We start from the raw sequence: 27,990 nt of genomic DNA on the forward strand, positions 1-27,990 counted from the left end.
GAGAATTCGTGGAGGCCTGGTGTTCAACCACCGATGCAATTAACAAACATATTGAAATAGACACCATCTACATACCACTATGGTACAAAACAGGAAACAGGACTGCCCACTGTGACAGACCAGACCATATAAATTCACAGCAGGACAGATCAATGGCACTTCAACGGAGGTTACAGAGCACTGACGATGTCACCTAGAAGGGAGATGAAATGTTTGCATGAAAACCAGTCAGCTCGGCTAACCAACCAACAACTCCAACCTCTATAAGGTCACTTCTCAACCTCCTATACTCTAGTGAAAGAAGCCCCAGTCTATCTCGTCTCTCTTTACAACTCAAACCCTCCATTCCCAGCAACATCCTGGCAAATCTCTCCTGAACACCCTCCATTTTAATAATACCCTTCCCATAACAGAGAGACCAGAACTGGAAACAGTGCTTCAGAGGAGGCCTCACAACATTCTGTACAACCTCTACATATCGACCCAACTCCTATACTCAGAGATCTGAGCAATGAAGGCAAGTGTGCTAAACATGATATTTATCCTGCACAGGATGTCCTGGTGGACAGGAATGCAACAAAGGAAGAATGCCCCCAATCCCGGGCCTGGCAGAGGACCAGACCCTGCCAACTTGGCCTTAGGTTCCCAAATGGATCAGCACAGTCCCAGCCATCTGAAGGAATGCCCAGCACTGCAGGACTAAGGTTAGCAGCCTTCTCCACTCCAGTATGGCATGTATCACCATCTGCTCTCTACTACCTCACACTCAATCACTGTTACTGCACCCACCTTACCACCCAGAAGGATGCCACACTCCCCTTATTTGCCATGACCAGGGCAAATAACAGGAAGCAGGTAGAGCAACTCAATACTGACGGTACTGGACTAGGTGAGATCCAGCCTTTTAGGTTCATAGAGTCATAGAGATGTACAGCATAGAAACAAACCCGTTGGTCCAACTTGTCCATGTCAATTAGATAACCGAAATTAATCTAGTCCCATTTGCCAGCATTTGGCCTACATCCCTCTTAAACCCATCCTATTCAGGTATTCATCCAGATGCCTCTTAAATGTTGTTATTGTTCCATCCTCCACCACTTCCTCTGGCAGCTCATTCTACACACGCACCACCCCCTGCAAGAAAATGTTGTCCTTTAGGTCCTTGTTAAATCTTTCCCTTGTCACCTTAAACTTATGCCCTTGAGTTTTGGACTCCCCTATCCTGGGAAAAAGACCTTGCCTATGCACCCTATCCATGCCCCTCATGATTTTATAAACTTCTATAAGGTCTCCAATGCTTCAGGAAAATAACCTCAGCCTATTCAACCTTCCCTATATATCAAACCCTTAAATCCCGGCAACACCCTTGTAAATCTTTTGTGATAACAACGTCTTTCCTATAGTAGGGAGACCAGAATTGAATGCCCAACCAATGTCCTGTGCAGCTGCAACATGACATCCCAACTCCTATTCTCAATGCACTGACCAATGAAGGCAAACGTACCAAATGCCTTCTTCACTATCCCGTCTACCTGCAACTGCAGCTTCAAGGAACTATGAACCAGCATCTTAAGGTTGCTTTGCTTGCTAACACTACCCAGGACCATACCATTAACTATATAAGTCCTACCATGATTTGCCTTACCAAAATGCAACACCTCATATCTATCTAAATTAAACTCCATCTGCAACTCCTCGGATGATCCATGATCCATGCTCTACCACTCTCACTACCACATTCAGCATATTTCTTCACTCACTCCTACCCCTCCTAAACCTCCTGTTTTACTCCAAGATAACCTTCTTCACTCTCCACTAAACCACCAATTCTGGGGTGTCATCTGCAAACTTACTAATCATTCCTCTTATATTCACATCCAAATCATTTATATAAATTACAAAAAGCAGTGGACCCAGCACCAAACTTTGTGCCACACCATCACAGGCCTCCACGCCAAAAAACAATCCTCCACCACCACCCTCTGTTTAGAGGAGGTGCTGGCACCAGAGATGCCAGTCCATTCCATGGTATCCTGGCAGTGGGGTGGGGGTACTCTTCTGGCTATAGTGACTAGGCGAATAGAGCTAGAATCAGACAAGAATGTCACCATAGGAAGCTAGTTAATGGGCTTTGGTGCAATAGAAAACTGGCTAAGTCTTGTGGAGATAAACTGATACATAGCCAAGAGAAGTGAGATTACAGCCTTTGTATTGGGTGGGGGGAGCTCAGTCAGGCCAATGGACCAACACAAGTAAGGCAGCCACACTAGCTGACACCAGTAAACATGACCAGCATAGGCAAGCGGGGCCAAGCTGAAACAGCAGCTCAACTCAAAAGGCAATCGGATGAAGGGTCTAGGCCCGAAACGTCAGCCTTTCTGCTCCTATGATGCTGCTTGGCCTGCTGTGTTCATCCAGCTCTGCACCTTGTTGTCTTGGATTCTCCGGCACCTGCAGTTCCTACTATCTCCAACTCAAAAGGCAATTGTGTTTGTGGCTTTGTCTCATGCAAGTCCTGGATGAAAAGCTGTCAGATGTGCTCATTCTCTCTGTTGTGAGGAAAGCACAGTGACCCAATGGTGTGAGAGCTTCTGATTGTTTACCTCCTGTTATGATTGAAGTGTAAACCTCAGTGGATGTGTGTGAGGACATATCACTGTGATTCCAGAAATGCTACATCAGCAGCTGCAATGAAGTGGCAGACATTGTACATGAGGCACCTGATGAAGATCCCAATCTCCTGTGTGACAGTCCTGTGCAGTGGCAACCTTACCATGTTAACTCACATTCATAGAAGCAAGTAGCATTGATTTAACAGTAATATATATACCCTGATAGTCCACAACAGATGTGTGGTCCTGAAGCCAGAATCCAGGCTGCCTAAATCAATCAGTTGGGATTGCCTCTTGTTACCACATTAAGGAAAAGAACCTCCCTTCCCTCCAGTACAGCATTCAGGAGAATGTTTAGGGAGATGTCACTAAAGTGGGATGCTGCCTTTTTGCCTAATCCCTAACATCTCCAGACGAGGGGGGAGATGATGACTGAAGTGGGTGGTCATGCTCCTGGGTCTTAGGGAATGAAGTGTTGTCCAAGTGCCTCTTAAATATGGCACCTAGGAAGTCCTGGCAGACTTCAGAATTTCCTGCAATTAAATCCAGCGTGTTTTGTTTTTGTTCTTTTTCCCCAAAGTCACCCATGGTTACTTTTTTTTTTAAACATATATAGTGAGACAGAAAAAAGACATCTTTGTGCAAAAGCTTTATGATATTTAAGGTTTTAGAGTAGATTTGTAGCTCGGGTTATGGATGTTGATCAACAAACACATAGAGCTCGAGCCCATATATACTCCACCGCAAAGGAAAACCGGAAGTGAGGCAATCCAGCCCAACGGACCACAGAGTTTAAAAACCAGGCGGGGAAACACAACGGCGCTTCATCGGAGACTGCACTGATGATGTTACCCAGCAGGGTAATGAAACGTCTGCAGAAAAACAACGAACCAACTTGGTGAGGCAACCAACTACAACTTTATTATATTTCATTTTCCACCACCAGGAACACACCCGTTTGGCAAATTGTATATTAACAAGCAAAGCCCATTAAAGGCAAAGGGTAGGGAGAGAAAGAGGGGAATAAGTCAAAATGGAGTTGGAGGGAATTTAGCAGTTTACACGTGTTTGCATATGTAATGTGGAGGTATTACAGTTAAGCAGCATTTACTGCCTTTCCTAATTGAGGCAATTTAGCCACATTATTGGGAGTCTGGAGTCACACATTGGCCAGACTTCCTTCCCTCAAGGGCATTTGTAAACCAGATCAGAAATTGTTTTTATGATAATTGTACGTGGTCACCATGAGACGAGGTTTCAAATCCAGGTTTTATTGAATTCAAATTTCACTAAAAAAGTAGAGGGGCATTTGCTAATCTTAAGCACCCCCCCCATACTCCAGGAGTATGAGTTTCGAGGATATGTTGGATGGAAATAAAGGTTGCACATCAAACTGCACTGAGAGGGCACTGCCAACCATTCAGGCTTGTTTATGTTGTATTGGCGCTCAGCCATTCGCTACACTCTGAGCTACTGCTCACAATGAAGATTGCTGTCACCATCCTCTTACAATGTAGGAAACTACAGTCCCTGCTTGATCTACTGTGAGGGAGGAAAACTACTTCCTGGTCTAATTAAAAAACCTCTTGCAGTTTACAAAATATAGGTTATTGCAACGTTACCAACTAGTGGTTACATTGATACAATGCATGTTGCTACAGAGACTGTGGTAAAGGTAAGTCGCCATCGTCCTACTGAACGATTGGGTTGCTCTCTCATTACGGAAAGATGAACGGAGGTGGTTTAACCTGAGGGTTACCGCACCTCAGGTGACGGGAAGAGGTTGAAAAGGAGAGTCCTTCATCTCCTGGGTGGAGATGATGACTCAGAAGGGTGGCACAATGGTTAGCTCTACTGCCTCACAGTACCTGGGACCCAGGTCCAATGCCAGCCTCAGGTGACTGTCTGTGTGGAGTTTGTACACTCTCTATGTGTCTGCATGGGTTTAGTCTCGGTGTTCTGGTTTCCTCCCACAGTCCAAAGGTGTAGAGGTTTGGTAGGAGAACAAGAAATGCAGAGTTACAGGGACTGGGTGGGATGCATGATGTGGACTCAATGGGCCAAATGGCCTGCTTCCACACTGTAGGGATTCTATGATTCGTAGTAACCTCAAGCTGATGAAGCAATTGAACTCATGCTGTTAGCGTCACTCTGCACTGCAAGTCCAGCCAACTGAGCTAACCAACCCCTGGAATATGACCTTTCAAGCTCCTTAGCTGTTGTGTCCACATGTCCATTTGACAGCATCATAGTGGGTGGTGGATATGATACCCCTCAATATTAACCCCTTCAGACCCAAGTACAACAAATGAGCATTTGGGGCACTTTGCAGTTCTTTGTACTGCATTACCAGTTAATTTTGACCAGCTGAAAGAGGGCACACTGTACACAGCTGAGAACAAATGTGGTACTGTGGGAGGAAACCCATGCAGACACGGGGAGAAGGTGCAAACTCTACACAAAAAGTCACCCAAGGGTAGAATTGAACCCCGGTTCCTAGTGCTGCAAGGCAGCAGTGCTAACCACTGAGCCACTGTGCCACCCTATGAGGCTTAGCGTTGATTTATTTTTGGTGCTCCTGTGAAGCATCTTAAAATAGGTTACTACAAAAAAAGGAGCTGTTCAAATGCAACTTTTCATTATCCTTGTCACTGGGAGGAGGGAGATTTGGCATCAATTTTTATGCAGTCGTCTTCACAGCTACATAGGGAAGTTGTGTTACAAAAAATGGTTTTTGGTTTTCATCGAACAACAGATAGAATCATCAATGCACTTACCCTGCAGGAAACAGATCCTTGATTCCGACCTACCAAAATAGTTTGGAATAACCAATCCCCGATATTCTTTCCTTAATACAAGGGTAAAATTCCCAGAAATCTAGAGAGGGCTCAGAAAAGATTTAGCAGGATGTTGCCAGGGATGGAGGGTTTGAGTTATAGGGAGAGGATGGATAGGCTGGGACTTTTTGCACAGGAGGGTAGGTTGTTGGGAGGTGACCTTATAGAGGTTTATAAAATCATGAGGGGTGTGGATAAGGTGAATTGCAAGTGTCTTTTCCCTAGGGCAGATAGTTCAAAAATTATTTTTGAGGTGAGAGGAGAAAGATTTAAAAAGGACATGAGGGGCAACTTTTTTTACACAGAGTAAATGATTCATATGTGGAATGAACTGCCAGAAGAAGTGGTAAATGCAGGCATAGTTATAACATTTAAAAGACGTTTGGATAACTACATGAATAGGAAAGGTTTGAAGGACTATGGGCTAAATGCAGACAGGTGGGACTAATTTGGTTTGAGAACATGGTCAGCATGGATGGGTTGGACCAAAGGGTCTGTTTGTGTGCTGTATGACTCTATGACTAATGGTCCCTGTTAGCAACTATTGATTCTCCCAGACTGACCTTTATCCACTGCCCAACTGTGTTTCTCTCTTTGGACTCCATCTCCACCTGTAGTTTACTCGTCACCGCTCCCCATCTTTAGCAATATATACCAACCTTTTCCTAGTTCTGAACACGGGTCACTGGGCCCGAAATATTAACTCTGCTTCCTTTCCATTGATCTGCTAAGTTTCTCCAGCAATTTCTGTTTCTTTTTGTCTCTGAAACGGCCCAGCAAGCCAATCAGTTCAAGGCCAATAAGGGAATGGAGGCATGAAAGGCCAGCAACATTCGTGAAAGAATAAAGTAAAAAAAAAAATTCTTTGCCAAACGTGGTGTGGAAACGTTTGACTTTAAACCGAGACGGCAAGAGGGGGCGGTCGCACCTTCCATCCCAGACTGGTATCTGTCAGAGTGGAATACACCTTCAGGTTGGCTCAGCTGTTCAAACCAGTAACCTCCTGACCCATCGCTACTAACTTTTGTTTCTTTTAAAAACAAAAATCTCACATTCATAATAAACAAGCACAAGTTACTTTTTTTACACTCAGGCTCCCCATTCAGAGTTATACAGAGAAGTTGAGACTGTCTCTTTAAAGCGCTGGGGACGGTCATGAGTGAAGGAGGGGCGTTGGCGCCCGAATCTGGGAACCAGTTCTTTTACATCGTCTGTCCTCAGGCTGGTACTCAACAACTCGGATTAAGAGTTTCAGAATTCAGGTAAAGATTTGTCTCTCTCTTCGTTCCCTTTCCAAAGTATGTTTTTTTTTGTGTGTGTGGTTTGTTGCTGTCCTTTTTTTTTGAAAACAATTAACTTATTTTGAGCGGGAGGAGAGCAAAAAAAATCACTGGAAACTCTTCAGAAAGTTTGGGGAGTTGTTGTTTGGATCAGTTTCAGGAGCTTGCGTTTTGATGTCAATTTCAGTTGAAATCTCACGGCGCCTTACAATTTTTTTTGGGAAGATTAACTTTATCTGTCTGCTCCCCGTTGAATTAACACCCAACAACTAAGGAATGCATTTTTTAAACGCGTTTTAAAGTGTAGGTTTACAGATATAATTCGCCCGCACCCCCGTCAAAATTGCGATTCGTTTTGAGAACTTGTCTTTTTTGAGTAACAAAATGTGAAGACAGAACCGTTTACTTTAAACTAATCTGGGAATGGGCGTGGTGAGTCAGTTACTTCTGTATGTTAATAGGATTTTAAAGAACATATCAAGTTATCTCGACTCCGATTTCTCCCCACCCCCACCTACCTACGCGAAAGACCCCCTTTCTCCTCGATTTATTTTTCTGCGCACAGTACCCTCACCCCCCCCCCCCCCCCCCCAAAAAAAGGAGACGACAGACAGCAAAGTTTCTGTCAGTTTTAAACCAGATGTTATGAATCAGGCATGTTTTTGGGTTTTTTTTAAAAAAACTGACCCTGTAGCGCCCGCAGTGGCAGGAATTTGGGGACGTGGGAGGGGGTCGGAGAGGGGGAAAAGGAAGATGTTGAGATTTGCAGGGTAAATCCGGACTGATTTCGGTCACGTCTGGGTGGCTGAGAACTCCCACGCCGTCCACACATCCCCACCCACTCCATTCCATTTTCTAGCCACAGCTACACTTATCTGTATACGTTCAGTTGATACATATGCCGTGCATTTATATGACGCCTGGCGCGGCCCCGTTGAAGTCTCAAACGGTTGACTGCCCAGTTTGCTCAACTGGGAAGATGCAGTAGCCATTTTCCTTAAACAACAATGTTCCAAACTTGGTGAGTGGATGTAGTATCAAACGCGTTCTTTACTGACTCAAAGTAGTGCAGTGGTAACGTTTCTATCTCTGAGCCAGGAGGCCCGGGTTCAATTCAAACCTGGTCTCACAGCAGTGTGATAACACAGGTTGATTAGGAAAAATATCGACTTGCTCTTTAGGGAAGTGTCCCATTTCCAATTTGCTCTTGAATTGAGGGACTTTGCTGTCAGCAGATGAGTCGACATGTTTGGGATCTGGAGTCACATAAGATCTGACCGACAACAGATGTCCTTCTCTTGAAAGGGTAGCAGTGAACCATTTGGCATTTTCAATGACAATTCACCGTGATTACAACCAATGAGACTGGTCTTACTAATTGAATTTAAACTTTACCACGGGATTTGAACCCGTGTTTGTAAAATATTAGCCTGGGTTTCTGGAATACAAGTAACGTGACATCAAAATTATGATTGATTCATAAATATCTTTATATACACATTTTCTCTTTCCTTCCAGCCCCACCCTACCCATAACAGCACTGTTATACTGTCTTTACATCAAGCCAGCTCGCTGTCACTTACTCATAACAGGGACCATTGGTTTTGCTCACACAGCATTCTGCTTGGTCGCTGTCCTTTTGCTCACAATGAATTCGGAACATCTGGTGGAGCCTGCTCCAGAAACACCGCCACAAAACTTTTCCGGCGATGTCAGTGTTTTGTCAGACTTTTTCGGTTCCTGCATTTTCCGCTTGCTTTGTGTGTTCACTAATTTGGTAATAAAGCTGCAAGCGGTCTTTAAGGATGCCTGAGAGCTCCCTGATGTCTTGCACCACCTGCCTCATTTGTGTTCTAACGCTCCCTAAGCAACTAGTTAAAGGCAGAGGATGCATTTATGTAACACCTTTCATGACCTCGAGATGAAAACTTGATAGGGTTCAGAAAAGATTTGCAAAGATGTTGCAGGGGTTGGATGCTTTGAACTAAAGGGTGAGGCTGAGTGGGCTGAGGCTATTTTCCCTGGAGCATAGGAGGCTGAGAGATGACCTTTATAGAGATTTATAAAATCATGAAGGGCATAGATAGGGTGAATAGTCAAGGTCTTTTCCTCACAGTAGGGGAGTCCAAAACTACAGGGCATAGAGTTAAGGTGAGAGGGGAAAGATTTAAAAAGGAACTAAGGACAACTTTTCCACACTGAGGGTGGTGCATGTCTGGAATGAGCTGCCAGAAGAGGTGCTGGAGGCTGATACAATTGCAACATTTTAAAAGGCATCTGGATGGGTACATAAATAGGTTTCGAGGGATATGGGCCAAATGCTGGCAAATGGGACTAGATTAATTTAGGATATCTGATCGTCATGGATGAGTTGGACCAAAGGGTCTGTTTCTATGCTGTATGTCTTTGACTCAATGGAATACTTTTTTGAATTGTAGTTCTTGGAGGAAATTCAGAAGCCAATTTACGCACAGGAAGCTCCCACAAATCAGATAACGACCCAGATAACCATTTGAAGGGTTAAATATTAGTTAGGATGCACAAACTCCCTGGTCTTCCAGCATTGATCTGTTAGGAATGGCTATGGGGAAAAAGAAGGTTGTGTTTGGATTTTTTAGAACATAGGAAGACTCTATGGAGAACCATGATTTGGGACAGAAATCATCAGAAATGTATATTTTTCAGGAGCAAGATTACCATTTGGGGGTGAAAGAACAACTTGATGTAATTACATCAGCTACCTTGGCTGGCATGGTGGTTCAGTGGTTAGCACTGCTGCCTCATGGCTCCCAAGACCCAGGTTCAATTCCACCCTCTGGTGGCTGTCTGTGTAGAGTTTGCACGTACTTCCTGTGTCTGTGTGGGTTTGCTCCGATTTCCTCCCGCAGTCCAAAGATGTGAGGCTTGGTGGATTGGCCATGCTAAATTGTCCATAGAGTCCGGGGCTGACTAGGTTATGTGGATTAGCCGTGGGAAATGCAATGTTGCAGGCATGGCGTGGATCTGGGTGGGATGTTCTTTGGAGGATCAGTGTGGACTCAATGGGCCTAATGGCCTGCTTCTGCACTGTAGGGATTCAATAATTTTATGATTGTTAAAACCATAATAAATTGGGCAGAACAATGGCAGATGGAATTTAATCCAGATAAGTGCCACATTTTGAGAGGTCTAATAAGGGAAGGATATACACAATGAATGGTAGGCCCGTAGAGAATACTGAGGAACAAAGGAATTCATGTGTACAAGTCCATTGATCGCTGAAGATGTCAGCACAGGTAGACAGGGTGGTGAAGAAGTCATATAGGATGCTTGCTTTCATTAGCTGGGGGCATTGAATATAGGAGTGAGGAAGTCTTGTATAAAACATTGGTTAGGCTGCAGATGGAAAACTGTATGCAATTCTGGTCACCACACTATTGAAAGGGCGTGATTACACTGGAGAGGGTGCAGAGGAGACTTACCAGGGTTTTACTTTGGATGTAAAGAGACTGAATAGGCTGGATTTGGTTTCAAAGAGTCATAGAGCTGTATAGCACAGAAACAAACCCTTTGGTCCAACTTGTTCACACTGATCAGGTATTCTAAATTAATCTGGTCCCATTTGGCCCATATCCCTCTTAAATCCTTCCTATTCATATACCCATCCGGATGTCTTTTAAATGTAGTAATTGTACCAGCCTCTTCCACTTTCTCTGGCAGCTCGTTTCCATACGCAGTACCTTGGGTTCCTTTCCTTGGACCAGAGAAGGTCTGGGGATGATCAGATTGATATCCAGAAGAATACATCATGAAAATCTCTCCCTTGTGGCAGACCTGTTGAAAACCAGAGGGCATAAGTTTAAGATGAGGAGCAAATGGTTTAGAGGAGATCTGAAGGAAAACCACTTCTTTCACCCAGAGGGTGATAGAAATATGGAATTTGCTGCCTGACACGGTGGTAGAGGCAGATTCTCTATCTCCTCCCTCTCTCTATCTCTCTCTCTCAACATTTTAGAAGTATCTGGATGAGTACTTACAATGCCAGGGCATTGGCTATGAACCAAATGCAGGTATATGGGATTAATGCAGTTTAGTTTTTTCTTGGAGGGCTGAAGGGCGTGTTTCTATGCCATGTGACTTTATGTTGAAGTGGAGTGTAAGTGGTGAAAAGATGAAAGCTCCTTGGCAAGCATTGAAGGGAATTCTAACAGGACTGGACAGCGTAGATGCAGGGAGGATCTTCCAGATGCTGAGTGTGTCGAGAACAAGGGTTCATAGTATGAGGATTTGGGGTAGATGATTTAGGACGAAGATGAGGAGACATTTCTTCACCCAAAGAGTGGTGAGCCTGTGGAATTCATTACCACAGGAAGCAGTTGATGCTAAAACGTTGAATGTATTTTGGAGGCGACTAGATGTAGCACTTGAGTTGTATGGGATCAAAGGTTATGGGGAGAAAGCAGGATTAGCCTATTGAGTTGGACAATCAGCCATGGTCATGATGAATGGCAGAGCAGGCTCGCAGGGCCGAATGGCCTCCTGCTCCTTTCTTCTATGTTTCTATGTATAATATGAGAGTGGGACTGGTGGGGAAGTGGCTGAGGGCTGTATCTTTTTAGTCAGACGTATTGTACATAGCAGTCAGAGGGAGCAGGAGAAAGCAAGATAAAAGGAAATAGTGATAAAAGCACAGGACGGGCCATCGCACGCTGCCAAGTGGCTGTTATCTTTTCTGTACAATGTTAGCCTTTTGTGCTGTTAATAGACTCCTTTTGAATGCGACTAACACTCAGCCTCATGATTAAACTCTGGTGTTCCCTCTGTGTTTATCAAAAATAAATAACATTAACTGTCAGCACAGTTTGACACATTTCCCCTTTCCTGGAAATAAAGGGAGGATGCTGGATCACAGCGATTAGTCTCACAGACACGCAGCAGGCCGAACAGTAAAAACTGGTGATGCAGTCCCTCTAACGGGGGCTGTGTGGAAAATGAATGTCCTGCCAAGACTGTATCTACTGTCTCACTGTCTCAAAGCCAAGTTCCCAGTGAATGTCCTGTGGAAATGAACAGGACCTGGGTGGGATCAGCCTGTGTTGATTGAGTTCTATGAGCCAGGGATGTTTTGGCCCATCGTGCACTTACTGGCCCTCTGAAACAGCTCCAATTAGTTACTTTTCCCCCTCCTTCTGCCTCTTTTTAGAGTTCCCGGTGTAAAACTAAAACATCCCAGCTGTTTGACCCGTTCCCTGGTTACCCAAGCTGATCCCCAAATGCAAAAAAAGTAACTGTGCAGGGGTTTGCTGGCAGATCAGCCCCTCCCTCCTGTGCCCCCTCCCCCTCTCTCCCCTCCCTCTCTTTCTGCCCCCTCCCTCCATTCCTGACCTTGGTTGTTTTAGTTTGTTGGGGGGGTGCGGTGTGGGGCTCATGCAGAGATTTGGGTTAAAGCCCTTTAGGCGACAATGTTGAAAATGTGCACTAATTGCAATGAAATTAATGTATTCTTGATGTAGAGAGTATGGTATGTATTGCCCCTCCAGCTGAGTTTACCAAGCCCTTTTGTTGGTGAACACTACCAACCCCAAAGAAGTTCCTGATTCACCATCACCCTGCCCCCAGAACACTTCCTCTTTGAATGAGAATCCATGTGTGCTGTTGGAGCTCAGATTTCAGTTGTTTTGACCAGTCATCAAGGGCTCAATCTCCACTCATGGTTTTTAAATGCCATTTGCTTTGGCAGGATTAGTTACGTTGGTCACAATCTGGCAAGCGCTTTGCTGGAAAACAGAGCAGAGAGCCCTCAGCCTCCAGCCTGTTCCTCACTGTGTTGCCTGAGTCAGGAGATCCCAAGGTAAGATGCAGACTGAGTGCTTTATGACTGACGCATGTTTGGGTGTGTTTGTGATTGGTTGGGTTTAAATAAGCTAAAACCCTCAAAGAACTCGCTGTTCCTTGGACTCTGGCCTCTTGATCATTCCTCCCACTTCCTTTGCTTTGCCATTAATGGCTCTGTCTAGAGATTGGTTGGATGCTAAGCCCTGGAATTTCCTCCCTAAACCCCTCTGCCTTGCTCTCTCTCTCCGATATTACTTTAACTTGCCCTGAAATTTTTTTAAAATTACCTGTCCTAATATCATCTTCTGTGGCACAGAGATTTTGTCCTCCTGTGAAATGTCTTAGGATACGTTTTATCACTTTGAGGGCTCAATATAAATGCAAACCGTTGTTAGATGAAGGTATTGATTGGCACGCGGCAAATAGAACTGGGCACAATGGGCAGAACGGCCTCCTGCACCACAACAGTTCTGTAATTTTCCATTTGCATCGAGGTTGTTAAATCTTTCTCTGGGATAAATGTTATGTCCCATCAGGTGAACGATGTTTACTCTGTCACCGGCCTCTTGTTGTTTTTTTATTTGGTGTGAAGTGATTTTGTGGACTGTGGGTTTGGGCGGAGTGGTACTGCCACTTATAGAAACCATTAACCAGGCCATCAAGCCACAGACCTCGGGATTGTAGTTAATGTGGAGCCAGTGACATGAGGCGTTCTTTGTGAGTGTTGCTGGCAGGAGCAGTATGTGGCACACTAGAGCAAAATATTTTTGACGCTGGGTGTGGTCATTAATCCATTGGTGTGAATGGGTTATGGGGACTGCTGATCAAATTTATATTGTTTGTGGGCCTTTGATTAAGGAGACTCCAAGGCTAGGATGAGGAAATGGTATTTTGTACCCACCCCCCCCATTGCCTGACATCATCTTGAAGAAAATACTTGGAGAGAGAGTATTTAAGGAAAATACAGATGTGAGGTATGCAATATAACTGTGATACTCGGTAGCTATGCTGTCCCTTTTTTCTACTGGGTAGACCTGGAGTCGTAGAGATGTACGTTGTAGAAACAGATCTTTTGGTCCAACTCATCCATGCCAACCAGATATCCTAAATTAATGTAGTCCCATTTGCCAGCATTTGGCCCATATCCCTCTAAACCCTTCCTATTCATATACACATCCAGATGCCTTTTTAAATGTTGTAATTTGTACCAGTTTCCACCACTTCATCTGGCAGCTCCTTCCATACACACACCACCCTCTGCATGAAAAAGATGCCCCTTGGGTCCCTTTTAAATCTTTCCCCTCTCACCTTAAATCTATGCCCTCTAGTTTTTGGACTCCCCTACCCTTGTGAAAAGATCTTGGCTATTTACCCAATCCTGGCTCCTCGTGATTTTATAAACCTCAATAAGGGGTCTCTGAAGTCCATGGAATGCAGTAGCTTCTGAAACAGAAGTCTCTGTTGACACACCAGTTGTGTGTGGAATCTCCAAGTGCTACGTAGCTTAGCTTAGAGGGCGTGCTATTCTGCAGCCAAGAGAAAGGGAGTCTGCCAGGAGGTTGGAATCGGAGCAGCTTCAGGCAGAGATGTCTAAGACAAGTTCATCATGTGTATCATGTAAAGAAATGCTGTTTGAAGAAAACCTTGCCTTCTGACTGGAGCTTCTCCCAAATAGAGAAACCCATACTGAAACAATTCTCAGCCAGTCTGGCCATAACTCTGGGCAGAAGTGAGAAAAATCACACTTCGAGTCTGATCTCCCTACAAAACCCGTTTTGCGGGATCATTTTCTTCATGGAGTCGTAGAGTCATACAGCACAGAAACAGACCCTTCGGTCCAACCAGTCCACACTAATCCCTAACTAGACTAGTCCCACCTGCCTGCTCCTGGCCCTTATCCCTGCAAACCTTTCCTATTCATTTACTTATCCAAATATCTTTTAAATGTTGTAATTGTGCCCACATCCACCACTTCCTCAGGAATTTCATTCCACATGCGAACCACCCTCTGTAAAACAAAAAAAAAATGCCCCCATGTTTCTTTTAAATCTCTCTGCCTTCACCTTAAAAATGTGCCCCCTAGCCTTGAAATCCCCTATCCTAGGGAAGACATCTATCCTGTCTATACCCCTCATGATTTTATAAACTTCTATAAGGTCACCTCTCAGCCTTGAACACTCCAGTCAAAAAAGTCCCTGGCCCATATCCCTCTAAACCCTTCCTATTCATATACACATCCAGATGCCTTTTTAAATGTTGTAATTTGTACCAGTTTCCACCACTTCATCTGGCAGCTCCTTCCATACACACACCACCCTCTGCATGAAAAAGATGCCCCTTGGGTCCCTTTTAAATCTTTCCCCTCTCACCTTAAATCTATGCCCTCTAGTTTTTGGACTCCCATACCCTTATAAGTTTAAACCTTCTATACCCAGCAACATCCAAGTAAATCTCTTCTGAACACTCTCCAACTTAATAATATCCTTCCTATAACTGGACGACCAGAACTGTACACTGTACTCCATAAGAGGCCTCAACAATGTCCTGTACAACCTTAAATGGCTTCCCAATTTCTACACTGAAAGGATTGAGAATGAAGGCATATGTGCCAAATGTCTTTTTAACCAACCTCTCTATCCAAACGCGAATCAAACCTATGATTGAGTTTACTATACAACCATTGCTTGAAGCAGGCTCCATTATGTATTGTGTGTTAAAATGAATGTGTTGTTGTAGAGGTTTGGAGGTTTTTGTACACTGTGACCTTTTACACTAGCTTGCTGAAGAACTGTGATATTATTTTTAACCTTGGCTGACATGCCCCTTTTTTTTTTTCAGGCAAATTATCTGCTGTCATTCTTCCCACTCTGTTTTAACTAATCCTATTCCTCCTGCTTGGAGAAGTACAATTGTGCATACGTACTAGAACTTGTCATAGTTATGTGGTCTCTACTTCTGCTGTACTGGATTCATTTTAGTTTGTGGCAGTCAGGAAAAACACATTACTTCAGATGTGATGTCAGAAATGGCCAGCTGAAGTTGTGCTGGTTTTCGGAGAGAGCTTAAAAAAGCAAGGAAGCATTAAAAACCACAGTGTGTAACTTTTTTGAAGTGTTGGGTGACTCTCAATGGTTGTGAATTTCCACTCTGCTGCTGCTGTGGAAATGACAGGCAATAAGAGACTGAATTGGAATTTTTCGACTCTGTTGCAAGAAGTTCTATGAGCTATACTGCATCCTGAGGAGCAGGGAACTCAGCCAGGAAAGATTTTGAAGACACTCTGTGAACCTTTGTAATGTTACTTATGCATGGTATATGTTCGATATCAGAACTTTAGTAGAGGGAGACTGTGTTGTCACATACGGAACAACACTCTCACAACTAGATAAACCCTGAGAGTTTTAGACAAGTGGAAGATGACCTACTCAGAGGTAATATTCTTTTAGGTATAAGAGATCCTGCTGTGAGAGCATATCTACTGAGACAGGAGAAATTCTCAAGAAAACTATTGACTTGCGAAGCTCTCGGGTTGTCAGTCATTAACTAGAATGTATTATAGTGCAAAGCTTCATCTCTTGCTGAGACTTTCCAGGCCAGACAAGAATTTTTTAAAAATTACAAAAATATATAAGGGACAACAAAACAAGGCCAAAGATACAGACTCCATCTACACTTCTCACTGTATCAGAAAGGCAGCCAACATAATCGAAGACCCTTCCCACTCCAGTTATGTTCTCATCCAACCTCCTCCATCAGGCAGAAGATACAAAAGCTTAAACACATGTACCATCAGGTTCAAGAACAGCTTCTTCCTTGCTGTTATTCTAATGATTTTTTGTGCACCTTCTTTGCAGCAGTAACTTTGTATTCCTCGCTTTGTTCAATCACCCTATGATCTTTGTGCGGTATGATCTGTCTGTACTATATGCAAAACAAACCTTTTCACTGCACCTAGGTATGTGTGGCAATAATAAATCAAATCAAACATTGCACAGGATGCCACTCAAATGAAAATAGAGCACATTCAGAGTGGGCAAAGCAATGTTCTAGCTATATGTAGCTGAATCACTTTTCCTAGCTAAACACTTACGGAAAATAAAGCACAGTGAGCCCAGATAGCTGGTTACTGGGTAAAGATTAGATGATTTTTCCTAGAAGTAAAATAACTCCATACCCTAAAATGGTTTACATCAGTTAGAATGATGACTGATGTAGGAGAGCATCAAATGCACATGCAGTACCAAATAGAACCAATGCATCATGAGTTTCAAAGACTTCTTATGAATTGTCTTAAAGATGGTGACCCAGAAGTGAAGCCCTCTAAGCCAAAGTATGATGGAATGATATTCATCCCAAAAGGACAAATGAAGCTGAGCATCCAGTGCAATGAGGAGATGGAAAATATGGAGTTCTAGGGAGTAGATGCAAAGCAAAATTCACTCGTCCTGGCTGAAGCAAATCTAAAGCTGGTAGCCCTACATGTACCAGAAGCAATTTGTGTTTTGTGATCTGCTAACTGCCAGCAGATCCTAAAATATTAGATGTTTTTACAGATCCTGAGTGTCTCTTTGGGGAACGTTAATTATGGAGTAGATGAGACTGAGAGTTTGACTGAGGGGAGTTCTAGCTGTCTCTACACTAGCCTGGGAAACAAGATAAAGGAGCTGAAAAAGAAAGGCATAAATGAGAAAGTGAGAACTCCTACAGACTGAATTAGGGGCATGGTTGCAGTGAAAATCCTGCAGAGATCTAACGGATCACCATAAAGATTAGATGTGATCTCTCTATCCCATGCCAACTAATGTAAAAATTTTGCCTCAATTTGCTAAGACAAAGGGTTTTACTACCCTTCTATATAAAGAATGTTTACCACATAAATCAGAATGAAAGCAGCAATTTACCAACATGTTCCAGACTCCATTCAGAAAATGCAGATTGTTTTGTATGCCACTTAGCATTTCCATTGCTCTACAAAAATATCAGGTTTAGGCCCGAACCGTCAGCCTGCCTGCTCCTATGATGCTGCTTGGCCTGCTGTGTTCATCCAGCTCTATACCTTGTTATCTCAGATTCTCCAGCATCTGCAGTTCCTACTATCACAGGATAGTCAGTGTTCCTCCCAGAGTGAAACTTCTATAGATTTGGAGAAACAGTGGAAGAAACCATCACAAATCATGATCCAAATTAATTGTAACTGCTAGAGAGAGAGAGAGAGAGAGAACTCACCAGATAAACCTGAAGCTGAACAAGAAAATATATGCATTAAAAATGTCTAAAGTCGATCGTATGCTGACAGCAAAAGAAGGTTGCCCAGATCCTGACAAGCTGGAAACTTTAGCAGAGATGCATCAAGCAACATTATGTGAAAGTGGTACAATGATTTGTTTCACATGTGATTTATTTCCCAAAGATTTTTGCACAATTTCTGATATCAAGAGTGTCAAACTCTACGCAAGCTCACTGCTAAGGCTATGCAGTGGAATGATGGGGGTACAGGAAGCAATTCTTGATCGATTTTAAAACAATTAGTACAACAGAAACTGCACTGAGATGTTACAATGTCAATGATGAATGTCACCTTGAAATATGATGCCAGTGAAATTTCACTTACAGCAACTCTTGTGTGGCAAGGACAATCAGTTGAACTTGTATTCAGGGCATTAACGCAAACTGAAAGATGTAATGTTCAGATTGAGCAAGTCCCTAGCTATTGTCTTTGTGAAAGTTTGTGTGAAACAAAGTGACCATAAAATCTGAGATAACAAGGTGTAGAGCTGGATGAACACAGCAGGAAAGCTGACATTTCGGGTCTAGACCCTTCTTCAGAAATGGGGAAGGGGAAGGGGATTCTGAAATAAATAGGGAGAGAGGGGGAAGGGGATAGAAGATGGATAAAGAAGAAGATAGGTGGAAAGGACACAGACAGGTCAAAGAGGCGGGGATTTCAGCCCCCATTTCTGAAGAAGGGTCTCAACCTGAAACATCAGCCTTCCTGCTCCTCTGCTGCTTGGCCTGCTGTGTTCATCTAGCTCTACACCTTTTTGTCTCAGATTCTCCAGCATCAGCAGTTCCCACTATCTCTCACCATAAAATCTGACTGTGTTTCACTTTTTAAAGCATTCTCAAACTGCTGCTTGCTATTCCAAAGCACTTGCAAGGTTTGTTTAATTCCTTTGCGGGGATGTCATCTGTGAAATACAAGTAAGGGAAACAGATGTATGTTGATGTGCTGTCAAGAGTAGCACTTTCTATGAGTCAAGCTGAAGAAAGCAAGACTGAAATTGTGATATCTTCCAGAAGCACAGCAAAGATATTAAACTTGAAAGACCAGCATCTTGCTCAAATCATGAAGTAAATCTTGCAACTGTCCAAGCGCTGTAAGAAGTAATTACAAAAGGATTGCTTGAAAACACCAATGATATAGGCCTGTTGCTATTAAGGAGTACTGGGCAAACAGAAGTTAAGAGCCTGAGATGGCTTGGCTCCCTGTACAAAGCAAATAGTCATTATTTCTAAAGGAAAGGGAAAACAGAAGCTCGCCTTCATTGCTGTGATCTTTTGAGTATTGAGATGTTATATTGAGGTTTTACAGGACTTGGATGGGGCCTGTTCTGGAGTATTATGTCCCATTCTGGTCACCTACTATTGGAAGGATATTATTAAGCTGGAGAGAGTTCAGAAGAGGTTTGTTATAAGGAGAGGCTGGATAGGCTGGGGAGAGATAGTAGGAGCTGCCGATGCTGGAGAATCTGAGATAACACGGTGTAGAGCTGAATGAACACAGCAGGCCAAGCAGCATCAGAGGAGCAGGAAAGCTGATGTTTCGGGTCGAGACCCTTCTTCAGAAAGGGGGGAGGGGAAGGGGATGGGCCCAAGCTATGCCTGCCTTTTTGTAGGATACGTGGAACAATCCCTCTTCCAAAGCTACACTGGCCCTATCCCCCACATCTTCCTCCGTTACATTGATGACTGTTTCGGCGCTGCCTCGTGCCCTCACGAGGAGCTCGAACAGTTCATCCACTTCACTAACACCTTCCACCCCAACCTCAAGTTCACCTCTCTCTCCGTCTCCATCTCCGGCATCCACCTGGAAACCGATATCCATTTCAAGCCTACCGACTCCCACAGCTACCTAGAATACACCTCCTCTCGCCCACCTTCCTGCAAAAAGGCCATCCCCCATTCCCAATTCCTTCGCCTCCGCCGCATCTGCTCCCGAGATGAGACATTCCACTCCCAGACATCCCAGATGTCTTCATTTATCAAGGACCGCAAATTCCCCTCCACAATGGTCGAAAATGCCCTCGAACGTGTCTCTCGCATTTCCCACAACTCATCCCTCACACCCCCTCCCCTCAATAACAACCAAAACAGAATCCCCCTCGTCCTCGCGTACCACCCCACCAACCTCCGGATCCAACGCATCATCCTCCGACACTTCCGCCATCTGCAATCTGACCCCAATACCAAAGACATTTTTCCCTCCCCACCCTTCCCTGCTTTCTGGAGGGACCACTCTCTCCATGACTCCCTTATCCACTCCACACTCCCCTCCAGCCCCACCACCCCCGGCACTTTTCCCTGCAACCCGAGCAAGTGCTACACCTCCCCCCTCACCCCCATCCCAGGTCCTAAGAAGGCCTTCCACATCAAACAGATGTTCACCTGCACATCTGCTAATGTGGTATACTGTATCCGCTGTTCCCGTTGTGGCCTCCTCTACATCGGGGAAACCAAGCAGAGGCTTGGGGACCACTTTACGGAACACCTACGCTCAGTTCGCAACAAACAACTACACCTCCCAGTCGCGAACCATTTCAACTCCCCCTCCCACTCTTTGGACGACATGTCCATCCTGGGCCTCCTGCATTGCCACAATGATGCCACCCGAAAGCTGCAGGAACAGCATCTCCTATTTCGCTTGGGAACCCTGCAGCCCAATGGTATCAATATGGACTTCACAAGCTTCAAAATCTCCCCTCCCCCGACCGCATCCCAAAACCAGCCCAACTTGTCCCTGCCTCCCTAACCATTCCTCCCACCTCAAGCCCCATCCCCATCTCCTACCCACTAACCTCATCCCGCCTCCTTGACCTGTCCATCCTCCCTGGACTGACCTATCCCCTCCCTACCTCCCCACCTTCACTCACCTTTACTGGCTCCATCCCTGCCTCTTTGACCTGTCTGTCTCCTCGCCACCTATCTTCTCCTCTATCCATCTTCCATCCACCTCCCCCTCTCTCCCTATTTATTTCAGAATCCCCTTCCCCTCCCCCATTACTGAAGAAGGGTCTCGACCCGAAACGTCAGCCTTCCTGCTCCTCTGATGCTGCTTGGCCTGCTGTGTTCATCCAGCTCTACACCGTGTTATCTCAGATTCTCCAGCATTTACAGTTCCTACTATCTCTACACCGTGTTATCCTGGATAGGCTGGGACTTTTTTCACTGGAGCATAGGAAGTTGAAGAGTGATCTTATGGGGGTTTATAAAATCATGAGGAGGGGTATAGATAAGATGAATAGCAGGTGTCTTTTCCCTTCGGTGGGGTATTTCAAGACTTGAAGAAAGGCATGGGGACATTTTTTTTAAGTGGTTCATGTGTGAAATGAACTTCCAGAGGAAGTGGTGGATGCAGGTACAGTTACAATGTTGAAAAGACGTTTAGATAAGTGCATGAATAGGAAATGTTGGAAGGATGTGGGCCAAGCTCAGGTAGGTGGGACTAGTTTAGTTTGGGATTATGGTTGGCATGGACTGGTTGGGCAGAAGGGTCTGTTTCTGTGCTGTAGGACTATATGACGGTAAGTGCATCTGTGTTAGCTATCAGGGAATTGAATCTAGTCTGAGAAAGACCAGAGAAGTGCTTTACTGGGTAAAGCTGAATAATGAGATTATAGGATCAAATCAGCTTGTAATGAATACGAAACTAAAGAGCCACTTATGACACATGACATCTCAGCAGACCATGGATGAAGCTTGGAGTGGAATTCTCCACATTCACAGGAGCTGTTTATCTTGTTACCAGCTACTATTCTGCCTACTGGGAATTCAACCAACTTTTCTCAAAGATTACTGGTGAGTTTGTAGATGTGAGATAGCACACTTTAGTCGCTATGGTATTCTAAACATTGTGATGAGCGACATTGAGTCATAATTTTCAGTTGAAGAATTCAGCCACTTCCTAAGTACCTGGGAAATTCAACAGCACGTATCGTCAATCATACAAGGCAATCCTTGAATGAAAAACACACCTAATTGAAGGTATTTGAAGTATTCTAGTTCAAAGATGACTGTCATGCTAAAACCAAACTACTCTTCTAAGAGCCAAATGAAACCTAATGAAGTTGTATCAGAAATGAGTGAGACAAAGTCAAGGTGAAATGATTGATAACCAAATTTTTACTTTGGGCCTTTTGGGGAGCAAGTTAGAGGACAAATGTTTAATGCTGTCAGTAAGAGTTGAGCAATGTGGTAACTTAGGATTTATCAGAATGACCATTGGTCCCAGTGGTTCAGCATTCCTTGACAATGCCAAAAACTCATCAACAGCAATCACCATATCAATAGTGCTCCTCAAATGAATTACGTTCCCCAGAGATAAAACATTACCGCAAGAGATTAAATACGTGTGCAGTGCATGTACTGAGACTGGTTGATTAATTAAAAATGGTACAAACTAGAATAAACAGTTCTGTGAGTGAATTATCTTCCTTGACCATGGATATTGGGTAATTTATTGCTGCAAATGGCAATAATACGGCTTTGACTTTTCTTTTTGTCCTTTTTTCTTCAATGGAGAGTGTGTTGTTTAGAGGTGTCCAGCAGTCTGCTCAAAGCCAATAAAGTAACAGCTTGTGAGGCGTTGGGGTTGCGGTTTTAAGTTGAAACAAAAGAAACAACCTGAATGGGTGGGGTCACGTTCCCACAGAACCAGGACTTTTATTTCTAGCTTTCAGCAGTCGCTGGTGTCCTGAAGCTGGATGTGGAAACTCTTTTTATTTTCCTCTCTCTTACAGCTTAAAAACTGGGGTTCTCTTCCTGCTGCCAGAACTGCCTGAGAGACAATCTATTTTACTGAATTTGCCTTTGCCAAGGGTGTGTGTTTATGGGATGTTACTATATTGGAGCAGTTGCTGTTTAGTAATTGATCTAACAGTCTGTTAATTTTTCCAATAGAGTTAAATTAGTCCAATTCTTCGTCCTGTTTGTATTTTAACTGTAGTTTACGAATAAAGTGTGTTTTGCTTCAAGCCTGGTAGTTTTACCAATCTATTTGCATTCAGAACCCAACATCTGGCACTTGCTTATTAAAATAAGGAAAAGTTAGGATCTGGTCTTTCTCCTTGAAATGTTTTGAGAGAGTTTGATCTGGTCCATAACAAATCGGGGCCTCTTTGTCAGGATATAAATCTCTAATTCCAAAGATTTAGGGTTATTGAACTCAAAGGCAGTGAGTGTTGAATATATGGTTTTATTACCTTAATCTGGATGTTGCGTTTGGTTTAAACAGGGCGTGCCTTGCGTAGTAATGGGTCGCTCAATCATTAAGTGTTTCTTGGGGGTGGAAAATGTCATTCTGGGTGTTTTACAGAAAGTGGGCAAGGCAAAATATTTGGAATTGGCAAACAAGTTGGAGTTGCCTGTGTCTATGAGGAAAGGCAAAATAATTGTGGCAGTAGCGCAACATTTACAATTGCCTGGAATGCAGTCAGAATAATTGGAAATGGCTAAAATTCAATTGCAAATGAAGTAGTTTGAATTAGAGGCAATAGCAAGAGAAAAGGAAATGAAACAGAGGAAAAAGAAAAGGAAAGAATAGCCCTGGCAGAACAAAAAAGAAAAGAAAAGAATGGCCCTAGCGGAAGAAAGAGAAAGAGTTTTTGAACTTGAGGTTAGAACTGGAAACTCCAAAGTCAACTTAAAATTGCGGAGGTAGAGGTGGAAGGTAGGAGTAGCGATGAGGATGTAATGGAGAGCAATCTCATTGAAGCCAATGGCCTGGGGGTCTGTCTAAGTATGTCCAAGCATTGTATAAGTTTGAGAAGTGTGTAGAAGAGTTTTTCATTTCATTTGAGAAAGTGGCTAAACAATTGAAATGGCCAGTGGCCATGTAGGTATTGTTGATCCAAACAGAGTTTGTAGGTAGAGCAAATGAAGTATTTGTCACCACCAAAGGAGGTGTCTGGGGAGTATGATGAGGTAAGAAAAGCCATTTTAAGTGCATGTGAGCTAGTACCAGAAGCCTACAGACAATGTTTCGGGAATCTAAGGAGGGAACGTGGTCAAGTGCACATTTGAATTTGAAAGCACCAAACAAAGTGACTTTGATATAGGTGGATAAGGGCATTGAAAATAGATCAGATGTATGACCCTCTTGGGCGATTATTTCGGTGGAATTCAATAATTCACCTCCTGAAGTAGAGTCACAGAATCTCTGTCAAATCCATACTGACCCTCTAAAGACCATCCCACACAGACCCACCCCCATCCCTGTAACCCTGCAACCCTGCATTTCCCATTGCTAATCCACCTAGCCTGCACATCATGGGCACGTTAGCATTGCCAATCCACCTAACCACATTCTTTGACTGTGTGAGGAAACTGGAACACCTGGAAGAAACCCACGAAGGCAGGAGAATGTGCAAGCTCCACACAGGCAGTCGCCCTAGGGTGGAATCAAACCTGGGTCCCTAGCACTGTGAGGCGGCAGTGCTAACCGCTGGGCCACTGTACCACCCCCATCATCAGAACTTATGAGATACCAATTTTGGTGAGGGATAGACATTGGGGGAAAGAGAAATCATCAGGGTGTGAAGCAAAAGGAGATTTCGTTGAAGAGGTGAAAAGGATTTACCACAAAGTCAAAAGGAAACCCATAAGGGGGAAAGAGAAGTAGAAAAGCTGTGGTGTTTTCGCGAATAAAGTAGGCCACATGAAGTGGCAGTGTTGGTGGTTTAGAAAAAGCATTGGGAAGATGGATGTGGGCAAACAAGATTAGCCAGTGAGTTTTTCTCTTCCTTCTGCTAGAATTGCATGTGAGACAATCTGTTTGCCTTTGCCAAGGGTGTGTTTATGGGATGTTAGTATATCAGAACAGTTGCTGTTTAGTAGTTAAATAATCTGTCATTCTAAGTTTTCCCATACAGTTAACTTATCCCAAACCTTCCTTTTGTTTGTATTTTAACTATAGCGTATGAATTGCGTCTTTTGCTTCAAGCCTGGTAGTTTAATCAGTCTAATAGCATCCAGAATGCCATGCCTGACACTTGCCTTTAAATTAAGAAAAGGTTAGGGTCTAGGCTATCTCCTTGAGATGTTTTGAGGGGGTTTGGTCTGGCCCATAACACAGTGCATGCGTTTTTTCTGTTATCCCAATGAAAAGAGGGATCCTTGGAGAAACGCAATCATATATTAAATGAGCTGTTTGCCATAGTTCTGCCTTTGCTACACTGTGCTTTCACTTTAATTTGTGGCAGCCAATAAACACATTGCCATGTGGTTAATGTTTTAAATAGAAAGAAAAAATAAAAGGAAAAGTCCCAGGGTCAATAGGGGAAAACTTATCTCTCTCTCAAATCACTTTTCATACTGAAAGCCGCCTAAGAGATGAAATTGACCGTGTACGCATTAACTGTTGCTCCATTTTGTAAGATGCAATCTCTTTTTTTTCAGTTAAGGACTTTTTTTCTCTTTTTAAAGTCTGTGGAGAGTTAGTCCACACACGGTACCAGCCAGCAATGCATTCCGGAAGCTTGCTCCACTGGGAAATTAAGAACAACCTACACATGCAGCCTGGGTATTAATTTTCCAGATTGGAGAGTCATAAGGGAATGCATATGAGTCGTAACTTTGACATTAATAGTCGTATGCTGTGAAGATTAAGAGAAAAATGGAAGAGCAGTACAAGAGTATGGTAATATCGAGATCAGTTTTTTTGTATATTAATGTGTCAACAAAAGAGTTCCTTAGAATTTCCAAGTCAAACAATAGTCACCCTTGGATAAAGTAGGGACAGAGATGAAGCGGGCTCCAAAAAGGGGCAATTTTTTGTTTGGAATACATCCAGAACAAAGCAGCCTGCCTGATTTGCGCCACATCCACAAATATCCACCACTGATGCTCAGTAACAGCAGTGTACTATCTACAAGATACACTGCAGAAATTCATCTTCCAAACCCACAATCACTTCCATCTAGAAGGACAAGAGCAGCAGATATATGGGAACGTTATCATTTGCAAGTTCCCCTCCAAGCCACTCAACATCCTAACTTGGACACATATCTCCATTATTTAAGTGTCGCTGGGTCAAATTCCTAGAACTCCTTCCCTAATGATGTGTGGGTCTGACTGCAGCAGTTAAAGAAGAAAGCTCATTACCACCTTCCCAAGGGTAATTAGGGGCAGCATGATGGCTTAGCGTTTAGCACTGCTGCTTCTCAGTGCCAGGACTTGCGTTCAATTCCACGCTTGGGTGACTCTCTGTCTGTGTGGATTTCCGCCGAGTGCTCCGGTTTCCTCCCACAGTCCGTAGACATGCAAGTTAGGGTGGATTGACCATACTAAATTGCCTATAGTGTGCAGGAAAGTGCAGGCTAGGTGAGTTAGCCATGGGAGATAGTGTTACAGGTATAGGGTAGAGGTGTGTGGGTCTGGGTGGGATGTCCTTGGAGAGTTGGTGTAGACTTGATGGGCTGAGTGGCCTGCTTCCACGCTGTAGGGATTCTATGTTTCTAGTTAGGGATGGGCAATAAAGCAATGCCAATGCCTATGACTCATGTGAATTTAAGTAAAAAGCCTTGACAGCGCAGGTCAGATCTATGATGACGCATAGAGTCATATCCGCTGTAGTGGCTCAAATAGCAGGTTAGGGCTGGACACTGCGAACAACAAAATACACCAAATGCCAGTGTTAGTGGTGTCTCTGAAGTTGAAGGTTGAGAATGCACCTTCCCTTGGCTACACTGTCATGAACTAAGCATTGCTGTTTCAGGATTAAGGAGTTCACATTGAAAACAAAGAAATATCTTTTACTAAGAGGGTTGAGAACTTTTTTGTATCTCTCCGAGAGATAACATAGGAGGTTGAGGGGTGACCTTGTAGAGGTTTATAAAATCATGTGGTGTATGGATAGGGTGAATGGCAGGTGTCTTTTCCCCAGGATGGGGGATTTCAAAACTAGGGGGCATACTTTTAAGGTGAGAGGAGAAAGATTTTAAACAGAGGAGGGGCAACATATTTTTTTGTAACAGTGGTTCGTGTGTGGAATGAACTTCCAGAGGAAGTGGTGGATGCGGGTACTGTTACAAGGTTGAAAAGACATTTAGATAAGTACGTGAATAAGAAATGTTTGGAGAGATATGGGCCAATCACAGGCAGGTGGGACTAGTTTAGTTCAGGATTATGGTTTGGCATGGACTGGTTAGACCGAAGGATCTGTTTTAATGCTGCATGACTCTATACTGAGTCGATGAGGGCATTCAAGATGAGTTGGAAAGATTTTTGATCAATATAGCATTAGTATAGGAATACAAAATTGTTTAAAAGGTATAGCAGATTCAAAGGGCCTAATGACCGACTGTTGCTTGATGTACCACTTAGGAGATTGAGCACATAATCGAGAACTGGCAGATTATTTGTGCATTGTCTGGTTATCACAATTTATGCCACTTGCTGTGTACTAAGTAGTTGCCGTGTTTCTGCAACTTGGCTTTAAAGTTCTTTGGGGAAACCATGTTTTTTTTAAATATTACTGAGGGTTGGCCTCCCCACATTGGGATTGCTGAACGAGAGAATGATCAGTTTGGTTCGAGAGGCTACGGTCATGGTACAGGAGGGCTCGACAGTGCACTGCACGTTTCCATGCATTATTGTTTAAGTTACAATGGCTTGGCTGCCTTCAATTCAAATGGTGTGTATCGCTGACCAGCAATAGAACCACAGAAGTGATACAACACAGATGGGTGCCATTTGGCCCATCTTAACTATGCTGAACCAAAGACACGCTGATGCCCTTTTTGTTCCCATCTTCCTGCACATGGCCCGTAACCCTGCATCTTACAGCACTTAAGGTGCAGATCCAGCTCTTTCATTTTTAGAAAAGACTTTTAGGGTCACTGTCTCCACTAACAACTCGGACATTAAATTCCAGAAACAAAAACAGAAATTGCTGGAAAAGCTCAGCAGGTCTGGCAACATCTGTGGAGAGAAACCAGAGTTAACGTTTTGGGTCGAATGACCATTCCTCAGAACCTTCCTTAGATTTCTCTGATTTTTCTCCACAGATGCTGCACCTCACATTTATCTTAATTAATCTCCATCTGCCACTCCTCGGCCCATTGGCCCATCTAATCAAGATCCCATTGTACTCCAAGGTAACTGTTTTTTGAACAAAAAAAAAATGCAGAGGGTGATGGGTTTCTAGAATTCATTAAATAAAAACCGAAAGAA

At 43.7% G+C, this 27,990-nt stretch overlaps 1 protein-coding gene across 7 annotated transcripts in view; it reads left to right on the forward strand.

Annotated features, from left to right (window-relative positions):
• Nucleotides 1-3,443: 3,443 nt before the first annotated feature.
• The window catches only part of LOC109916902 (peripheral myelin protein 22-like), a 52,850-nt gene continuing 28,303 nt past the window's right edge, over nt 3,444-27,990 (forward strand). Inside the window, exons 1-2 of one of the 7 annotated variants that reach the window (XM_048617561.1) lie at nt 3,444-3,510; nt 6,543-6,711. The gene's annotated coding sequence lies outside the window, so the exon portion shown is untranslated. Of the gene's footprint in view, nt 3,511-6,398; nt 6,712-7,024; nt 7,162-7,601; nt 7,751-12,448; nt 12,560-21,687; nt 21,805-27,990 lie in introns of those variants that run through there. The other 6 variants (XM_048617557.1, XM_048617562.1, XM_048617558.1 and 3 more) reach the window with 6 other exon arrangements.

Source organism: Rhincodon typus, chromosome 37 (assembly GCF_021869965.1).
Source record: "Rhincodon typus isolate 14 chromosome 37, sRhiTyp1.1, whole genome shotgun sequence".
Taxonomy (NCBI): domain Eukaryota; kingdom Metazoa; phylum Chordata; class Chondrichthyes; order Orectolobiformes; family Rhincodontidae; genus Rhincodon; species Rhincodon typus.